Below are 13601 nucleotides of genomic sequence, written 5' to 3' on the forward strand. Positions count from 1 at the left end.
AAACATCAGCCGAGATTTATCATTTTATCGCGGAAACAATTCCAAAGGTATCCGATACATTTTCAAGAATTCTGCTGTTAATGTAGCTACTTCCCTTTATAGGGAAGAAAAAAGATAAGGGAATAAATAAAAAGTAAATAAATTAATTAATATAAGAATAAATAGCTTCTAGCAAGTTGAATGGCAGGGGGGTTGGAACTAGATGATCTTAAGGTCCTTTCCAACCCTAACTATTCCATGATGCTATGAATAGCGAGATATTAAGAAGCCCCCCTGCCTGCTAGTTAATTAGAAACATACTTAGAAGGAGCCCATAGATCTATTTATGCAAACTGCTAAAGAAATTAAGATATGTTAGCTAACAACCCTGTTACAGCCTTGTTGATGTTCCTGTGTGTGGACGCAATCTAAATGACAGCAGATACAAGACACTGTTCTAGGTAGGGACATGCTGCTATAACGGATACCTCTGAAAGCCTTCATCCCTTCCCTGTGCAGAGCATTCGGAAAGGAAGAAGGAGCAGGGAGAGGGATATTTAAAGAGACATAAAGGAAAGGGCATGTCTGCTTCACAGGAGGCACTACTTACTTTAATTTTGCCTCAGCTGCTTTCAGGTACTATGCAAGGTACATTTACTTAGGATAGTGGCCAGGCTTCAGCTGGCTTTCAGCACTGGCTTGCAGCTACATAGGCTTGACCTACTGTGTGCAGGAGTCTCTTAACTACTCACACATGACATAAGTTAGTGCTATCAGGAAGCAGTGTCATGCCCATGCTGCAGACACGGGCCAAGAGCTCTTAAGTGAAACTAAACCTCAAGTGCTTGGTCAGAGGAGTTCCAGCTCCAGGTTGTGGTCAAGAAGGCTTACTTCTTTACTCTCTAAGTCACTGAATCAGTTAATACCCACATAGATTATTGTAAGAGAAAAAGAGCAGCTTTCAGTTGTATGGATTAGTTTGCATTTTAGCTTTATGTTTAACTTCCTTAGACTTTTCTGAATCCTGGCTCTTCTACCCATTCTTTCCTACCCTGTTCTATACCTTGTTTCATCTTTTCTTCCAAACATGCATTCTGCTGCATTTTAACTTCTCACTTTCCCAGTTATAATTTTGATCCACATGTAGGCAAACTTAATGGTCAAGAACAGCAGCTAGTGAAACGTTAAAGCTGCTAGAATGAGCTGAACTATGCAAGCTGACAGTTAAGAAACCTGCCTTTTACCTATTTACTTCAGCAGCTCCCATAGCAGATGCCTCAATTTGCTATCAGTAGGAAGACACTCAGCATCATTCTAAAGTAGAGATTCCCATCCATCCTCCTCCACTAATCTTTGGGAGCATTTGTCTTGAAAGAGTCATTCATCCCGAATCCATCTCACTCAGCCTCTCTATTATGCCATGTTATTAACATCTGTGATATGACTGAAGCATTCAGGGCTTCATTCATAACCTGTACAAAACCCAGCCACAGACACAGCTGATAAATGAAGCTCCAGGTTCTACATGAAATGTTATTACATAATACATCAGTTTTATGTCAGAGCTACTGATGTTTTTATGGCCTCTGTATTCAAAGTAATGCGCCCGTACTCACAGGGGCTTCATAATTTGAATAGCAAGCATCTTTTAGGTTGACAAAGTCATTTATAAAACCTGCATCATGACTTAAGGCTAGTTATATAAATGAGATGTTATTCTTGAAGTGAGACTTGCTGCTTCTTTCTGGCTATGAATGTGGTCTGCATGTTCTCCAGAGAAACTTCTAATCCCTAACAGTATCCCAGAAATAGCATTATGCTAACAAAGACCATTTTTACTTGCAATCCTACCCAATTAAAATTGAGCAATGGCTTTTTGCATATGGACATATGTAGCTTAATGTCTTCAGCCATTCCTTTCTCATGCCATAACCAGCATAAGATCCCACAAATTCTGAGGCACAGCACCTGCAACAGCTCTTCTGAGTCTTGACAAAATGGGCGACCCATACTTGAGCCCCAAATAGTGTGAAAAATAAAGGTTGAGATACAGCAAAGGGTCCTCAAGAAAGTATTTCTGAGCCCTCTTGGTGGACCTGAGCAACACTTTGTTGAGCTAAAGAAAACAAGTCAAATATTAATAAGCAGCTGCTGGTTTTGAACTAAAATACGTTTTTAAATGTCTCTTACATGCCTCTCTCAGGTGTAAATTAGGGAAAATTGTATTGAAGATATGGAGGTGACCAGTTGCAAGCAATGCCAGATTTGATGAATTAACTCAAACTCTTTTGTTACTCCAGTTTTTCCTACAGGTCCCCTCTTTTCTTCTGAATTTGTTGTGTTTCCTGTCCTTTTTCTTTGCCAAAATCCTGATAAAGGCACACCCAAGCAACGTTCATGCTGGACATCATGCTGCATTCTCTCTTGCTGTCCTTGTTACCTGGATGCAAAGGAAGTACGTCACGTAATTAAGGCCGTGTCTTAAAGCTTCAGTGTGACAAAACTGCTTTGCAGTGCTACTCAGATTTGGAAAACGGGGAACCTGGAAGAAAGTTCAGTCAGTTTAGCATTACAAACCCCTCAGCCCTAAGCTGTTTAATGATACATTGCTTCAAGTTTCACTATGACCCAACTGTCTTTTGTTAACCCTTTTATTCTAATGTGCCACAAAAACGTGGAAGGGGTTTAAGACCGCTTTGGGAAAATGGTTGAAAAGACCCGAGTCCATCCCAAATCCTAAAAACATTCAAATGGGAATGTTTCCCATTGACTGCTGATGGTGAAAATCAGGGAACAAATTCCCTTTTGATGTGAGACTGCTCAGAATGGTCCTGAGTCACCTTTTCCTTCTACTGAAGCAGGGAGGTTATAATGGCTCAGCACATTCCCCTCTGAGTCTGTTGCAATCTCTTGTTCGGTAATGGGGGGTAGGAACTTTCCACAATTGAAACTTTTACTCTGTTCCCATTAAATACTATGTTTGGTCCCCTTTTATATTCAAAACAAAGAAAGATGAGCTTTCAAAATGCTTAGAGTTGTTTCATTGTCTAAAAGAAACAGATGTTGAGATTTAAATAACTTCAAGTGGCCATTTAAAGATCTGCAATGCGTTCGGACTTTTCATATCATTTAACTGCTATGTGACTCGTTCAATAGCTGTGAGAGAGTAGAAGCAGTCCCAAGTTGATGATAAAGTCACTAGGAGAAATCTAGTAGGTTGATGGAGAAAACCTGGCTACACTCTCTTCATTTTAGTGTTTCATGTTTAGCACTTTCTAATGCACCGCTATGTCACAGCATTTGCCTTCGAGATTCTGGAGAGGGAACATCAGCTTCGATAAGCAGGTTCAGATGTTAGCGTGTTCCAACTTTCAGGAACGTGTAAACATGAGATAGGGGAAAAGGTACCATTGATAGGCTCGGTAGCTTGCTTCTGAAGAAGACAAAGGTAACTTAAAGATACTTGAGCTTCATGCTTTCTCAAGAGATCCCATGAAAAGAGCTTAATAGGTATTGCCTATCATCATCTCTATGAGCCCAGAACCTTTATTTAGTAGGGGGAGAGAACACAAAGGGCTTATCTATTATCAGCTTATTTTTAACTCTGGCACTTTGCAACCACAGATGAACACAGTCTCTTCTCCAGTGTGTTTTCTGCCCTCAGAGAAAGGAAACTGCCAAGTGGACAAAGCAATAAATGATAACAGTGACAAGATTTTACAGAAACATTGTAGTAGTTGTGCATGTAAACAGCTGAGCTGCTCTGGGAGCTTGACATTGAGAACTGGAATGTAAAGAAATGCATATGTGTGTATACGTGCTTATACATGTATATGTACACATATATACATATGCAAATGTATACCAGTCCAGAACACTTTAAGTACAAATGGTCATGTAGGTAAATTGTGCAATATTTAGAATATAGAAAAATTTTGTCCTTTATTCCTATTTTCATGCTTTTGCAGCAATGTTTGGCAAGCAATGTAAAGCGGATGGTCCTTACCTACAGCACCTAGTTCTTGAAACAGCACTCCTCTGTCTGGCATCCCAGAAAATTTAACATCCTTACCTAACCTTTAGCTGTAACAACTTAGTTCCAGGAAAATCTACCTCCAAATCCTTTAAGGTATACCTTTACCACTGCAAGAATAAAGTAATGCATTAAATAACTTAATGCTTCCTTTATGTTCTTCCCAGCTTCAAAGAAAATCTCCATCTGCTTAGATCACATCCGCAGCCATCAAGGGATTCCTTGGTATATGTGGACATGAATATTAGAAGGCTGAGTACCAAGTGTGAAAGATGAATGACCCTGAACAAAAGTTAACAACCAAAGTTCTCCTCCTCATCGTCCTGTGTGTTGCTAGGAAAGTCATAAATGCAGATGTATTGAAAACCCTACTGCTTTAGCACTGCACACAAGCAGCACAAGCCTCGTGTGTGGCTTTTTCCTTGAGAGCCTTAGAACTGGATTTTGTATAGCAACTTGCAAGCCAAGCTCAGAGCCAACAGGGTACCTCAGTTTCCTGGAATTAAGGCAATCCCCAGGTCTTACGGATGTAAAGGGACTAGTTATTTTATTGCAAATGTCAACCTCCTTAGAAGTTTTCTGTAGATTTCAGGGTGGGTTTTGTTCTTTGGCCTCAACAAAACAAAACTGCCTTTCCTTTTAAATGCTCCAAGTCGAATTATCTTAACAAGTCATCATCAGCTCTTTTCTTCAATCCAAATAATGGAATCCCAAGCTGAACTCCTCAAGCCGTAAGGGTGCAGGTACTGCCTGCATGCTGCACTGATCACCCAGCTGATCCAGCGGGCACTTCTCACAGCAGCGTATTTCTTTAGACCTACCATTCAGGTCAGGTACTAGCTGGATGTTTGATTTCAGTGTGCCTCCATCCATGAACACTTTTGATTAGACGCTATGTTCTTTCCCGTTTGACTCAAACAGTAGGTAGTACCTCTGGAAGGTGTTGCTGCTCTTAAAGATAGCTAAAAGCCCACAAGTATGGACCAACCTCATAGCTCCTTGCAGGACAATCCATCATTATGCAATAGTCATTGACCACTGCAAATCACTGTTTTATTCTTTCCCCTCCTGCTCAAATAAGGAGTTGTTATTCACTAGCACCAGAAATAAGTACCAGCTCTTATAATTCCTGTTAGTTCCTATTAGCCAGCATTTGTAAAAGTAGTCAGGAATTCGCATACTTACATGGATTAGGGAGAGCTACCCTGCATATTTTATGCCACGGACCGTACTCCATGCTGTTGTCTTCCACACACATTTACTCTTGGATGTCACAGAGCAATACCTGTTTGTCAGTGACTTGACCAGGAGTCACGACAGCCTAGACACACTACGCAACACCTAGTATGGAAACAGCAAACAGACCAAGAGACAGACAACTCTTATGGATCTCTTTCATTTCTACCCCTACAGTGAAACAGGATTTATGTCTCCCTTGTAAATGTAAGGATTTGAAGTTAGCACGTACAACAATATTGGGTTGCTAGCATGAGCAACCTATGGAAAAGATAGCTTTGCATGGAACTGCATTTTACTATACATGGTGAAACACTGAAACAGGTTGCCCAGAGATGCCCCATCCCTGGAAACATTCAAGGTGAGGTTGGACAGGGCTCTGAGCAACCCCATGTAGTTAAAGATGCAGGGTACTGGACTAGATGACCTTTAAAGGTTCCTTCCAACCCAAACCATTCTACGATTTAGAGGATAAAAAGGAAGAAAAGAAGACACAGGAAGAAATTAGCCGTCTCCCCTACTTAAATTTCCCGTTACAGGACAGATATTTCTTGCAAAGCAGAAAGGGAGCGGATTAGGGAAACCAAACATTTCCTTCAGTCAGACAACTTCCAACCTTTGTCACTGCTCGGGTAATAGATTCTTACAATAGCCAGGATTTACATAGCACTGTCATTTTTACACCGGATTTTGGTATTTGTGCGATCTGTACACGTATCCCTCCACCTGCCTCCTTTTCCATGTATGTTTAGGCTTCAGACAAACTCTGGAAGCAGACCCAAGCCTTTTCCAAATGCAACTCCCTGTCGAGATTTCAAGTTGACGGTAAAAGCACGTTTGCTCTTTGTGCTCCCTCTTGTGGTAGCACGGTAATGAACTAAGGGCTAGAGCCAAGAAGAGCAGAGCTGGAACTGTAGCTGCAAGAATATACAGAGCTAGTTTAAGAACAGTTAGGTCCTGGGTTGCCAGCACTGACCAAATGATGAGAGCTTGTAAAGGTTGAATGAAACTGATATTATAATACCTGCCATAAGAGGTGGCATTCCAAAGGTTCACATCCCACCTTTTCTGGGTTCAGAACAGCTTACTGAAGGGGACATTCAGTGGCCCTGCTATGCTCTGCTCAAGCCATGCAGGTGCAGGGCATCCTGTCACCAGCCCTCCTGGAGCCTGCTCTGTTCACTACAAGCCAGTTTACTTCTTCACTATAAATCATCATTCCAAATGAAAGTGTGGGTGAAGGAGGAAGCAGGGTTCACATATTGTTCTCCCAACTCTCAGTAGGGAAGGACTTTTGAATTGGGTCCCTTTTTTAGTCTAGAATTGCCATGGTAACCCTTCTCTGTATGGATGTCGCTGGTATCTATCTCCTCCAGTAGTTTATACACCCACCAAACAACTCTGTGAGTCTTTCGTGTGGCTCCTGGTTAATGAGTTCAAGCTTGCTTTACTTGGAGCTCTGACAGTTGCTTTCTTCCTGACCCTCAAAAGGGAGCAGATTTCTCACTCTCTTCCCCAACCCGAATTACTCTTCGGAATTCAAAGGAGAAAGACTAAGGTGCAAGATACTGGCTGAGAATTACCAACGTGGGGCTGAAATCAATAGAAATCATGGTGCCAAGACCCCCAGGAGGAAATTAGTTTTCCAGGACACCGTATCTCCAGCCACACGCAGCTTTTGCTATCAGGACTGCTCAGGTACTGCTATGAGGAGCCTGCACAGTGTGGCTAGCTAGCCTTTAATTCCTGCAGCAAACTTAAATACAGGTTTTAGCCTCACTTATTTCTAACAGAGCTGAAATAGGGGACAGGAGTAGAGGGCAGAATTGAGATCTGAAGTGCGTATGGTGAATTGCATCGGCTTGAATTGCAAAGGTTTAAATGGGCTTATCAGCCAGCCAGGCCACTGATATGAAGAAACTAGGATATTCACTAGGTAGCAGCACTGATAACAAGGGTTGCGCGTTATGAAATGACCTTTCCTTGTACCTTTGGCATTTATCTTCTTCACCATTCTCCAAGTCCTCTAAATTGCCTGTGTTCAACACCCCTGAGGCACAGAATCTGGCCTCACAAATGCCCCTGTGATTTCCGAGACACCGTTCTCACCCACTGGCTGCCCCAGAGCTGCTCCCTGGAAGCTGGGCACCTCGCTTAACGCCCCAATAAAAGTGTTTTCCTCCAGTGTGCTCTCTGGCTTGTAGACAAATTTTGCCATGCAGAAGCAGGCAGCGTTTTGAGCAGTGAGGAGGGAGCAGACACCAGTTCACTGAAGCCTTCAGCAAGTCACTTAACATCTCAACAGGGGTTAACCAGTTACAGTACCTGCTAGCTGCCTCCTATAGGTAAGGGATGGAAATGTTCCAGCTCCTGGAGAGCTTGCCTGAACCTGCTCAAAGCACCAACAGAAGATGTCCCTTTTCTTCCTCCACCTACATACCTTTCCTCATGGATTCACCACACTCTCTTTTCCTATAACTCTTCACATCTCATTGCAACAGTGATCCAAATCCTTCTTTCCTTTCACTTTTGGGTTCTCTTTTCTATGGACATGTTCCCCTTTGACCCAGGTAACTTCAGTGCTGTTCATTGTTTGGGTATATATCTTTTGTTGCCCTAATGACTGCTCCTTGCCACGTATTTTTCCTCTTCCCCTACATTTATGTATTATTTTGACTTGATAGCTTCCTGCCTCTTCAGTCCTTGCTCCGTTTAATGTTCCCATTTTCTCCTGTAGACCCACTCCAAGTAATAAATACTTATTTTGATAATAAACTTAGAAGAGCACTTGACTTCCTTTCTTCCCATGTTCTTTTGCTAACAATGGATTTATGCAGTTGTTGCAGTAGCAGCCAGAGGGTGCCACTGAAACGAAGGTTTCTATTCTGCTAAGCACTGTAAAGACACATCAGTCTGACTAGGTGTAGTTACAGTACACTTTGTCCTTTGAAGAAGCTCAAGGTTTCAAAAAGCATTGAAGCAAGGGGACAAAAAGTCATTCATTTAAAATGAGATTCAGAAAAGTAGGTAGTATTTATCCACAGCAGTTAAGGGCAGAATCATATGGTGAAATGGTGCTGAAAGAGGGGAGCTTTCCAAAAACACTTGCTCAACCTATTCCGGAATGACACACCAAACCGACTCCTAAGCAAAATGTTAGACCTTATTGAAAGTGACATTTTGGTGGAGAACTCTCACATTGTGTTGTTGCCAACTCCGATTGTAGGCAAGTTACTCAAAGAGAAAAGTGTATATTGCCTTTCCTATAGTCATCATTAGGTAAATATAAAAGTGGCAAATATAAAACCTGACACCACAGAAGAACGGCTTTATCATGGGGACACACATCTATAAAGGTCATTACTGCTGGACACGAGCTGCAAATGGTTCTGCCCCAGCTCTGCCAGGAAATGAGCTGTTGCTGCTTGTGTTTGCAAACGAGCATTAGCTGGTTTGCACTTGGTCAAAAAGTGACCACCATGTGCTATCTGCAACAAAAGGGAATAATTAGCTATGAAATATATTGAGATTGCATTCAGTGTCACATTTAAATACATAAGGTGCCAGAAATATCAGTTGCTATCAGCTTATAATGCAGAAGTCTCCCATGTTTCCTTTTGCTCATGTTTGTTTATGCGTCAGAGCAAGGTAAGGCAGCAGTACCTTCAGTCTTATGTTCCCCTGACATCAGGAAGAACATGCTCGGCCTGGTTCAGAATAACTTGACTTGTCTCTTTTCCACCTAGGAAAGGAGATGCTTGATATTACTTGGGTTCCAGATCTGATTTTCTTCTCCAGTTTGGAGAAAATAGATATAAGCAGGAAAACAAGCAAACCCTAGTCCCTCTCTCTAATCATCTGCACTAAACTGAACCCAGCAGATTGTTCTGTTTCTATAAAACAAGGTTTGTAAGAAGAAAACCCTTCTTACTAAGTCAACTGGTTCATGAAGTGGAAAAAAGTAACCCCAAGCTGGTAGCACTTGGCTATCCAGAAGACCTCTTTTGGGGTTTTTGCCTCAACCGGAATAACCAGTCTAAAATTCTCTCCTGTTTGCATTCAAACTTCCTTCAATCTGCCCGTATCCATTAGAAATCACAGAAACTTGGAGATGGAGCTTTCAATATGTAACTGCAGCAGTTGTATAGCTTAGGAATTGACCGGCTGCTGGCTGGCAAAGGGTGGTCCAAGGAATTAATGGTACCCTCTAGACTCCAGTCCATAAGCTGTGTACGTGGCTGATGGACTTCTACAGTAGGAAAAGATGCTGCAAGCTGCATGAAGTTGGGGCAGGGAGGGAAGGGTCAGCAAAGACGAAACAAAAATAGGCGCTCCTATAAACTTCCGTGTAACGCAAAGCCTCCTGACCTTGGGCTTCATTTAGCAATGGAATACCATCCTATATGAACTTCTTTTCCCATTAGTGCCCTCTGGAACATCTCAGCACTAAGTGGTGCTGGTGTACAACAAAAAAGGCAGCCTTCTGCTTCTGTAAAAGATGAAGTAAAGTCATGCTCCTTTTTCCATATATCATCAAGCAGTAACAGAATAGAGATAGTACACCAGATGAGGCCCAGGAATCTGTGAAGGTCTCATTGATCCTGTCAGAGGTCACTGAAGGCAAAACTAAATGAACTGATGCAGGGATTCTACTTCGTGCCCATTCTGGCACTGAACAAGAGGTTCTGATGAAGGAGAACCAGCCAGCAGTGAGGACACAAGACTGAAAATGCAGGCAGTCCTCTATAGCAGAGGGGGTCAGGTCAGGCTGACCGAGATCCAGAGAGGCAGTGAGTGAAGGGTACTCTAGAAAGGTTTTCCTCACTTCAGGATGAAGCCCGATTTCTAAGGTGAAGGCAGTGCAGTCTGCCTGGGAGCTGGCAGCAGAAAGGACCCTCATGACCCACTCATACACACAGCAAACTATGTCACCGGGAAGTCCCTGAAGTTTGGGGCGTGTTTCCAGCATGGAGCACATAAAGCTGTCGGGTGAGATGGTCACAAATCAGTCAGCTTTCAGCCGGGAGACTGAAGGGAGCTGGCACACACGGAAAGAGACCACGTCTGTGGAAGCTCAACATGGTTTTCTAAGCTAATCCTGAAAGAAACTGTCACAACACTGAGGGTTAGGGAGGCAGCTAATATATTCAGCAGGCATATCTATGTGTATTGAGGGGACCAAACAGGCCTAGTTTTTGCTGGGATTGCTGATGGATGGGACAAACCTGGTAGAATCATAGAATCATAGAATAGTTCGGGTTGGCAAGGACCTTAAGATCATCCAGTTCCAACCCCCCTGCCATGGGCAGGGACACCTCACACTAAACCATGTCACCCAAGGCTCTGTCCAACCTGGCCTTGAACACCGCCAGGGATGGAGCATTCACAACTTCCCTGGGCAACCCATTCCAGTGCCTCACCACCCTAACAGTAAAGAATTTCTTCCTTATATCCAGTCTAAACTTCCCCTGTGTAAGTTTGAACCCGTTACCCCTTGTCCTGTCACTGCAGTCCCTCCCCAGCATCCTTGTAGGCCCCCTTCAGATACTGGAAGGCTGCTATGAGGTCTCCATGCAGCCTTCTCTTCTCCAGGCTGAACAGCCCCAACTTTCTCAGCCTGTCTTCATACAGGAGGTGCTCCAGTCCCCTGATCATCCTCGTGGCCTCCTCTGCACTTGTTCCAACAGTTCCATGTCCTTTTTATGTTGAGGACACCAGAACTGCACACAATACTTCAAGCGAGTACGAATAAAACATTCCATCTTCTCTATCAGCACCATTAGCAAGGGCAGTCAATAGTTAAAATACCTTGACAACCAAAACCCAGATAAAGCTTGCATTCAGTCACCAGCATCTTGACTAAGAAGGAAAATGAAGAAAAGGCTTTGTATACAAAGAGTTCATGTTGTTCTGCATCAGTAGATGGTGCTGTTTATATTCTAGCAGAGGTTACTTCTGAGAAAGTGCTTCTGTGCTCGGTGGTGAAAGCCCTAAGTGCTTTTCCTACTCCCCCCTTTCTATCTCCTTAAATTGCCAGACCTTCTTCCCTCTAAAGTGGCTGGACAATAACCATATTAGCACTCAATGGGTTCAAGCACGAACTTTAGATTAGTCTGTCATGGTAAATAACCAAAGGAGTCAGAGAACATGCAGGATTTCTGTGCTGCTCTGGAAGGTACCGCTCAGTAAATACTAATGTGATCTTCCCTTCCTAAGTGCCCCTGAATGCATCTCACCCCAATTCTGTCCATGGCAGGATTGTGCTGAGCAGCAGAGTGACACCCACCTGACAAACCCCAAACACAGAGCATGTGAGCGCACAGTGTTTAGAACCAGCATGTAGATTTGACACATTGGAGACACATCAAAACCACGCTGAACGCTTTGGTAACACCACTTGCTCTTATTAGACTACCAGAACCTCAAACACCCTAAACTGTCACATTCAGATCAAATTGGCAAGAGCAGAACGAGGGAGGACACATCCTGCAAACCCTACATGAATACCAGGCCCTTTTCTGATTGCCCAGAACAGAGGCATCCGTCATCCAGCCAGTGGTAAAACCAGCTGTCCACTGGCAGGCACAGATGCCCTCGTCCTCTGGAAATGCAGCATCTGGGTGTTTGTTCCAGTCTACTCGCTGAAACTCAGGCAGGTTGTGGAATATCATGCAGTCTTTAAATAGCCTCAGAGGCATGACGAAACAGAATCAATTTCTGGGATAATAGGAGGAAAATAAGCCCAAATATACACACATAAATCAAGGAAGTTGGCAGCTTACATAAAAGTGCTATAAATGATGCAGAACTGTGCAGGACTCTGTCCTTTCCCATTTGCCTTTTAAGACCATAGCCTTTCACACTGGCATTCATTTTTCTGATGGCGTCCTATTGAGTCTTGCACTAGAAGATGCTCTGAAGACAATGTATTGTAAGAAATGACCTGGAATTAACCTATACCACAAGATGCATTCAGCCCATGACAATAAGGGTAAGACCACAAACCACGAAGAGTGGCACCGACACCACTTAGGTAGCAATACGGTGCAGTGCTTGTCAATCAGCTTTCCCAACAGAGGGGAAAAAAGCAACCAACCGAACCAAAACCAACCCAAAATATACCCCCAAAACCCAAGGAGGTATCTGTTCCGTTTACTGCTGCCTTCATTTCATAGCAAACCTGGTCAGGGTTGTTATTCTTCAGAGGCCTGAGACTGAGTCTTCGTCTCTGGCAGTGAAGGAAACCCATAATGAACCACATGGAGAAAACTAAGTCATCCTCAAGAATTAGCTCCTCCACAGATGCTCTGTGCCCTTGGCAGGAGGTAGGGTATTTCCTTCTCCAGCTGAGAAGCAAGTAGCTGGGATATGAGTCTCTTTCTCGAGTGGCAAGATTCAACACTTACTTCCACAGATTTTTCCACATAAATGGATAAGGTTCATATGTCCAGTACAGGTTTCCAACCTGCTGCCCCTGCCCTGGCACAGTCCTTACATATGCACTCAGTTTTGCTCTTGCAGTGGGCCTCGCAAAGGTTTCAAGGACACGTTAGCACCATCAAACAAGGGTCAATGCCTGCGGCTACTTTAAAGAAGCATGTCCTGCATCATGGGCACCTTTGTTAACCGTCCTTACTGAAATGATTCCAGTTCTGCTCTGTGTCTTTCTCCCACCTCTGTACCTTTATTCCTTACCTCTTCCTCATCTTAAATCTTGCCTCTCTTTTCCCCTGCAGTATTACCCAGTTGCCCTTTCCAGAAAGACCCACGCTCCCATTCAATCTTTGATGCAACGGGTTCATCATTAAACTCAAGAATCCATAATTTCTTGAGTGCAAAGGAATTAAACTTCAAAATGGTGCACGGAGACTCAGGAACTCGCTGCCCCAGTCTGCATTTTCACAATCTCTGTCTGAGCTAGAACATTCACCTTGAGAAAGCACTGAACATAGCACGCAGATAAATACGCTTTGGCACTCAGTGCACTCTGCTTTTTCCTTCGTCGTTCTAACGACGCACCACAAACCACAGTTCTTTACTCCCAACAGAAGCCACGTACCTGATAGCCCAGAAAACACTTTCCTGTACCTTAAGCATCTGTCTCAGAACTGCCATCCTCCTGTGGCAAACTGAATTAGGTATCTTGACCCGACATTTATTGTACGTACATATTGGTTTGTTCTCACTCCATGCTTTGCTCGCTCAAGTTAAGCCACCCTTTGAACAGAGATGGGAGAAGGAAATGGAAACAAAGGACGATGAGACAATAAACTGTCATTGGCAAAAGACTCCAGCTCCTGCTCAGGGATTGGGAGTGGTTCTGTGCTTAAAAGCAGGAAGATGAGAAGAGAAT

Source organism: Psittacula echo (genome assembly GCF_963264785.1).
Source record: "Psittacula echo genome assembly, chromosome: 3".
Lineage (NCBI taxonomy): Eukaryota > Metazoa > Chordata > Aves > Psittaciformes > Psittacidae > Psittacula > Psittacula echo.